We start from the raw sequence: 8,278 nt of genomic DNA on the forward strand, positions 1-8,278 counted from the left end.
TAAATAAATTACCAAAAAAGCCTTAACCTACAACCTTGTGTCCCTCTGGCTTGATGACAGGAATCATCTATCAGTCCATTTGGCCTTCTGCAGGGTGACTTTTTTTTATTTACCATGGGAACACACACTCCTAGTGTCTTAACCATTTCTGGGCCACAGTGGACACAGTGCAGATTCTAGGCTGGTAAAGGTTAAGGGGTCAGACTCTATGTCTTAAAAGAAGGTACATTTCTGTAAGTGAAATGGTAAATGGCCTGTATTTGTATAGCGCTTTACACTACATTCAGTCATTCACACACTGGTGATGGCAAGCTACATTGTAGCCACAGCTGCCCTGGGATGCACTGACAGAGGCGAGGCTGCTGGACACTGGTGCCACCGGGCCCTCTGACCACCACCAGTAGGCAACAGGTGAAGTGTCTTGCCCAAGGACACAATGACCAAGACTGTCTGAGCCAGGGCTCGAACCGGCAACCTTCCGATTACAAGATGAACTGCCAACTGCCACGATCGCCCCAGTGCTCTAGCTTTTGATCCTGGAACAGGGAGTCATTACTAACTGATGAGATGTAATGCAGTTTTAACATTTCGGCTTAATATCCTCAACATTTGTTTGACTTGACACTAGGACAATTTTTTTCTTCCTTTTCTTTAACTTTCATATCATATGGATTGAATACTTCTGCATAAATAAAGGTATATGAGATACATAAAAGGCTATGCGAAAAGATGTTGTGCTCATTACTCAACCTCCAGCATTAAATTTCTGTTCTTGTGAATTCACAATACTGAATAAAATCAGGACCAAAGTGGTGAATAACGTAAATATGTGACATGTACTGGATGTACAGTTATTCCCCTAATAGTCTTGGAAAAAATAAAGTTTTCATAGAACATTGTTTATCATTATTACTTGCTTTTATTTAGTTTAATCTCTTTATGCTATTTTAACTTGAATTTTGTTCTTCAAAAGTGTCGTATAAATAGGGTTGCCAACTCCCTGAAAAATAAATAAGGGACACCTCGTGGCCAGGGCCGGGCAACCCAGTTCACCCTTCCCAGTGTGGTGAATTTTGTAGCTCTTTTTTTTGTGTGTGAAATAATTTTTTAACCATTTGACTTGAATTTGATTTAAGCAGATGCATATTCTTTGTGATATGACCATATGGGAAACAAATGATCATTTAGCCATTTATTTTTAGCTCAAAATGACAACATTAACACAGTAAAACAGGTCTCTTTCTTAAACAGAAGCCTGTCATGCTTAACTTTTGAGAATATAAGTAAATCTTTCTTTAAAAGAACTCTGTCCTGCTTAACTTAAAATTATATAAATTAATAGAAAGCAATAGAACGAAAAATATTCTTGTAACAGTGCACATATAGTGCATTTAGTACAATTGGCTTCAGTTGAGGTATTATTTCAGCTTTTCTAATGCTAATCAGCTGCTCCTGTTTGTAAACCCACTTGTTCCCATGATTACGCATCATAACTCATCATCATTATTAATCTATGTATTACTTTTATGTATTAGTGATCTATTTGTTGTAATCATCTATCCTTGCAGTTGTTTATTACACAAAATAAATTATATTATCACACTTCTGGCCACATAGCGCTGATATTCACTGCACATGCCCATATTAACCTTAACCAGAGGGTTTAAAAAAACAAACCAGTGTTTACATACCATATCTGCTTCTGCCGTGGCCTGGTGGACAAAAAATTGGTTAAGGGTTCCCCGAGCTTTCACGCCCCTCGTGTTCTTCATGTGCCCACCACTAGAAGCATGCCTATGGAAAAAGTGCGCCGGCACACAGTGCAGTGCGCTTTAAATGTGTTATCATGCATTTTCCCAGCCAGGTGTTTTCCTTTTCCCATTCCTCCTTATACTTTTGCAGCCTTTTTTTTCTTCCTTTCTCTGAAGGGAACATTGCTGCTCTAATGCTGGGCTTACACTGAGACGATTTTTGAGTCGTGCGACCGATTTGGTGATCGGACCGATTTTGGCCCTCATTGTGCATCGTGTAGTATACGTGGGGTAACGAGAAGCGATTAACACCTCACGACCAGCTCCCGATCATCAATCGCTCGTGGGGGTGTCACCACAGCCGCTCACACTGCTCAGCGCAAACACTAAACGCCGTGAAAAAGATGGAGCAGCACAGCTGTGCAGCGTGTGATCTGGACACAAGCGATGGAGGCACAACTTGTAGAACTTTGGAAAGCTCATCCGAGCCTTTTCGATGTGGCATCACAAAATTATCACGACCACAACAACCGTGAAAATAGTTGGATTTACATTGCTGCTCAATCACAGCTGCCTGATCAATGTTTTTCATTAGCAATTTAGCAAAGTTGATGGTGGTGGTGTGTCTGTGTGAGTGAAAGACAGAGAGAGAGAGCGACAGATTTTCTGTTATAACCTTCATGTTATGGAGGCACAGTGTGAGCACTCAGGTCGCATCAGAGCATCGGGCGGTATAGTGTGAGACCTGCATCGTGACATACGAACTTCTAACCCCTGCGAGTCAATCGTGCAGTTTGAGCAGGAGCTGAATAACGTGACTGAAAAAATCGCACAGTGTTTGCCCAGCTTTAGGTGTACTGTCATCCGAGACTTGCACCGCAGTGTCGGCGTTTGTTTCCCTGTTGGCCATGCTTCTTGTTGTGGTCATCTGTTGTCTTCCGGTATTTTCTCCGTAAGCGACCTTTCCTCGACCAATGAGATGAGCGGTAATCTGAATTGTCATACTCGAATTGTCATAAGTGTGCTGTCAGCTCATTGGTCACAAAGCAGGAGAGGGGCTGGGAATTATGTTTTCAAACAAAGCGTTAATTCCATTAACATTTATAGACTACTTTTGATTCTCACTGTATTACGGGACAAAGTGCGTCCCTTATTAGCTCAATACGGGACGTGTACTTTTGTTTCTAAATACGGGACGATTCCGTATTTTAAGGGACGGTTGGCAACTAGGGTTGCCAACTCCCTGAAAAATAAATAAGGGACACCTCGTGGCCAGGGCCGGGCGACCCAGTTGTCTTCACCCTTCCCAGTGTGGTGAATTTTCTAGCTCTTTTTTTGTGTGTGAAATTATTTTTTTTAACCCTTTGACTTGAATTTGATTTAAGTAGATGTGTATTCTTTGTGATATGAACACACGTGAAACAAATGATCATTTAGCCATTTATTTTTAGCTCAAAATGACAACATTAACACAGTAAAACAGGTCTCTTTCTTAAACAGAAGCCTGTCATGCTTAACTTTTGAGAATATAAGTAAATCTTTCTTTAAAAGCACTCTGTCCTGCTTAACTTAAAATAATAGAAAACAATAGAAAGAAAAATATTCTTGTAACAGTGCACATTTAGTGCATTTAGTACAATTGGCTTCAGCTGAGGTATTATTTCAGCTTTTCTAATGCTAATCAGCTGCTCCTGTTTGTAAACCCGCTTGTTCCCATGATTACGCATCTTAACTCATCATCATTATTCATCTATGTATTACTTTTATGTATTAGTCATCTATTTGTTGTAATCATCTATCCTTGCAGTCGTTTATTACACAAAATAAATTATATTATCACACTTCTGGCCACATAGCGCTGATATTCACTGCACATGCCCATATTAACTTTTTCCAGCCAGGTGTTTTCCTTTTCCCATTCTTCCCTTTCTCTGAGGGGAACAAACATTGCTGCTCTAACGCTGGGCTCACACTATGCGGTTTTAGGCCCATTTTGAGCCGATTTTTGAGTGATCGGACCGATTTTGGCCTTCATCGTGCGTCGTGTAGTATACGTGGGGTAACGAGAAGTGATTAACACCTCACGACCAGCTCCCGATCATCAATCGCTCGTGAGCCGCTCACACTGCTCGCGCGCAAACACGTAAACGCCGTGAAAAAGACGGAGCAGCACGGCTGTGCAGCGTGTGATCTGGACACAAGCGATGGAGGCACAACTTGTAGAACTTTGAAAAGCTCATCCGAGCCTTTTCGATGTGGCCTCACAAAATTATCACGACCACAACAACCGTGAAAATAGTTGGATCTACATCGCTGCTAAATCACAGCTGCCTGATCATGTTTTTCATTAGCAATTTAGCAAAGTTGATGGTGGTGGTGTGTCTGTGTGAGTGAGAGACAGAGAGAGAGAGCGACAGATTTTCTGTTATAACCTTCATTTTATGGACGCACAGTGTGAGCACTCAGGTCGCATCAGAGCATCGGGCGGTATAGTGTGAGAGTACATCGTGACCTACCAACTTCTAACCCCTGCGAGTCAATCGTGCAGTTTGAGCAGGAGCTGAATAACGCGACTGAAAAAATCGCACAGTGTCTGCCCAGCTTTAGGTGTACTGTCGTCCGAGACTTGCACCGCAGTGACAGCGTTTGTTCCCCTGTTGGCCATGCTTCTTGTTGTGGTCATCTGTTGTCTTCCGGTATTTTCTCCGTAAGCGACCTTTCCTCGACCAATGAGATGAGCGGTAATCTGAATTGTCATACTCGAATTGTCATAAGTGTGCTGTCAGCTCATTGGTCACAAAGCAGGAGAGGGGCTGGGAATTATGTTTTCAAACAAAGCGTTAATTCCATTAACATTTATAGACTACTTTTGATTCTCACTGTATTACGGGACAAAGTGCGTCCCTTATTAGCTCAACACGGGACGTGTACTTTTGTTTCTAAATACGGGACGATTCCGTATTTTAAGGGACGGTTGGCAACCCTATTGGCAACCCTACTTATAAATAAACCTTACTTACTCAGTGCTTCTATAGGAATTAAGAGGGAAAGTAACAGCCAGGTGCTGCAAATCAATAAACTTGATTAGCTGGGTATCACAAAGTATGTTACAAGGCTACATCTAAGACTGCAGTCCTGAGTAAGCATGTTAAAAATGAAGGTTTATTAATAATGGATTGGATTTATATAGCGCTTTTCAAGGCACCCAAAGCGCTTTACAATGCCACTATTCATTCACTCTCACATTCATACACTGGTGGAGGCAAGCTACAGTTGTAGCCACAGCTGCCCTGGGGCAGACTGACAGAAGCGAGGCTGCCATATCGCGCCATCGGCCCCTCTGGCCAAGACCAGTAGGCAAGTAGGGTAAAGTGTCTTGCCCAGGGACACAACGACCAGGACAGAGAGCCCTGGGATCGAACCGGTTACAGATGCGATTCCCAACCCCCGGAGCCACGGTCGCCTCTATTAGGCTACAGTACAATTAGAGAAAGATTAAACAAGTATGCTTTTGTCTTGTTTTTTCAGAGGGAAGAACACCGTAGTGTGTAGGGACGGCACCTTGCTCAGGGTTACCTCAGGGTAGCCGTTCAGTGGATTCAAACCCGCGACCACTCTACCTACTGAGATCTCAAGAGAGCTGTGCATAAACAGTTGCCTGCAAACCTCAATGAACTGAAGCAATGCTTTAAAGATTGAGCCAAAATGCCTCCACAGTGGAAAATGGAGGCATCCACAAGGAAATGAAGCTATGATAGAGTGATATTAACACAATGTACGCACTTAAAAACACAAACTCTGGCTATGGATGAGGCCTCATAATGGTTTACAAAATATATTTTTTACACATTTTGCCCCTTCATTTTGTACTCACATTTAAACATCTACATGGCCTATGAGAACTTAGTTACTGCACAATGATTCTCTGCATTTATTTGCCTGTAAAATATTACACTATGGGAATGCAATATTGCTGATCATCTGTTTGTAAAGGAAACATTAAAAACAAACCTCAATCAGGGTTGTCAAGCTCATACAGCTGCTTTTATCTTAAGGGGAGCCAGACCATTGAAACTACACGATGAAAGCATAAAATTACAGTCTTTATTATATTTAATATAAACAGTTTTTGTTAATTTACTGTAGACTCACAAATAGTGGAAGAAAAAACAAGAACTTTCCCAGTATTTGATTGTTTACCTGTTAGTTAATTACTGCACTGGGCAGTCTTAATCAATAACGCACTAAAGCTATAAAAGTTAAAAATCTATGCACTACTTTCCAGAAGTGTCCAGTTGACCAGGTTTGGAGTCTTCGCCTGGCTGATTCTGACCCCTGGCCTTATATTTGACACTGGTGCCCTAAATGACAACATTCTTACAGCATAGTAAAGTTGTACGAATGCAGTATATATCACAAAAAGAAAAAGTCTTTGCAACCAGCACAGAGCAGGCAGGGAAATAAATAGACAAACTGTAGAGTACTCAAACTATAATACAGAGTTTATTGGGACTTGAAGGACACAGTGGGTTTGGCTTTCACATGCACTCAGCACTTTGCTGTATATCACATTTAAGAAGGAAAATTCCCTCATTGATTCACTCCTCTCCATCCTTTTGCTCCTCCTTCCCTTCACTTCCAACAAACCATGTGAGTTTGTGTGTATTGGTGTTGACACGTTCCCCCAGCGAAGCAAACAGAGCATGACAGTCAGAGAATAAACAAAGTGCTGATATTTGTGTGGGCATTGTCTGAGAGCTCATGCTAACAAGGAGGCACTTCAGTCTGATTCAGATTTTTTTTTCATATCAAGTACGCAGAGGGAAAAAAAAAGGCTTGTGTGAGATTGGTAAGGACGATTAAAAAGTATTGCATGGACCAGCTTTCACTACCTCAAACAGGGAAAATACTACATTCTTAAATTAACAAGAGCCTGAACTCTTCCTCCCTTTTAACTGGCGGTGCTGCTGCGAGAAGGCCACTTCTATGCGCGGAGATCCTCTGGTGTCTCCCTCTCCTCCTCCTGGCTCTAGCATGACTGAACTGGACTCATTAAGGGAAAAAAAAATCAAAAGGCAAACCTTTCACATAGCTGTGTGTCCAACTGTAATCGAAGACACAGGGTATCAAGAGGAAGACCCTTTAGATTTGTGAGGCATTTTTGAAGAGCGAGTTGAGGGTAGGTGTAAGAGGGCTAAAACATAACATAACCTGAACAGCAAATGTCTATGCAGCAGTATCTTTTTACATGGACAAACAAAAAGGCATAGGGAGAACAAGAACACTTTAGTTTTGGATGTAGAAAAACAAACGTCATGTGACAATATCACGACAATAATGTGCCTTAATGATCAGAGGTAAAACATTTTCATTTGGTAACAAAACAGCATGACATTATTTGAAATTGTGCAACTTGGTCAGGCTGAGTGCATGTGTTCCTCTCCACTCTGTGGGGACTGTGCAGAAAATCTGAGCAAAACCGAACAAAACAAAAACAACAAAAAGAAAAAAAAAAGAAAAAGAAAAGAAGTAGAGTTCTGTTTCTGTACAGCATGTTAATTAGTTTGTCAAACTCCACATAATCTCAAATATAAAGTGACACTGTAAACTGAGGGAGGGGGGGACGTCTGCGTGTATATGATGGTAACATCAGTGGAATGAGGTATGCAAAAGCGAAAGGGATACAGCTGTCCATACTTACACTTGTCCATGCAATGAAAACACAACACGAGTCTCACAATTCTGAGGGTGCGCGTCGATCTGATTGTGTATGTACTGTATGCATGTATGTGTGCTTTAAGCGGTATGATATGTCTGCAGGCTCATATTTAGAGAAAGAAAAGTGTCGAAAAGGGATCACGCATTGTGATCCTCCTGTTGTTCCAAACAACGGCTAAAAAAAGCCTAAACAAAAAACCTTCAATAAAACCCCAAAATTCAACAATGACAACAGTATCACAAAACTAAACCGTAATCTTTGGCCTGAGTGTACGGCAAGGCAATGTACATTTATGTGTTGAGGTTGTTGAGGTGATGTGTTCTGAATGTTTAGGAGTGATCTGAGGTATGGCAGGTGAAAAAACATGTTAAAGTTGTGCAGATGGCGACACCTGGGGAGGCGGGGGCGGGTGCTGTCGATAGATGGAGAGATATCGGTACGAGATACAGGCCAGAAAGAAAGTACACGACTGAAAGTGACTGGAAAAAAAGATAATCTTTTCTTCTCTTTTTTGTCTCGAAAAACAAATAAAAAAATAAAAAAAAAAATAAAAAAAAAATAAAAATTCACCAAGACCCCATCTTCGATTCCCTGTGGTGGTCTTTATTATACAGTGGATCCCCTGAATATTAGCTTGTTTTCTATCCTTTTTTTTTTGTTTAATTTCATCACTATCAGTGGCTCTGTTCTACAGTCCAACAATCCTGAGGGTAGGTAAGGTTTGTCTAAACATTTCCAAAAGTCTCTGCAACACTGACCATCCTACTTCAAATGCCCAGGACATTAGGGCATGGTCATCCCCCCTCCC

The sequence above is a fragment of the Copadichromis virginalis genome, linkage group LG12 (assembly GCF_057382275.1).
Source record: "Copadichromis virginalis isolate Kocher_CV1m ecotype Utaka linkage group LG12, C_Virginalis_male_GT1.1, whole genome shotgun sequence".
NCBI lineage: Eukaryota > Metazoa > Chordata > Actinopteri > Cichliformes > Cichlidae > Copadichromis > Copadichromis virginalis.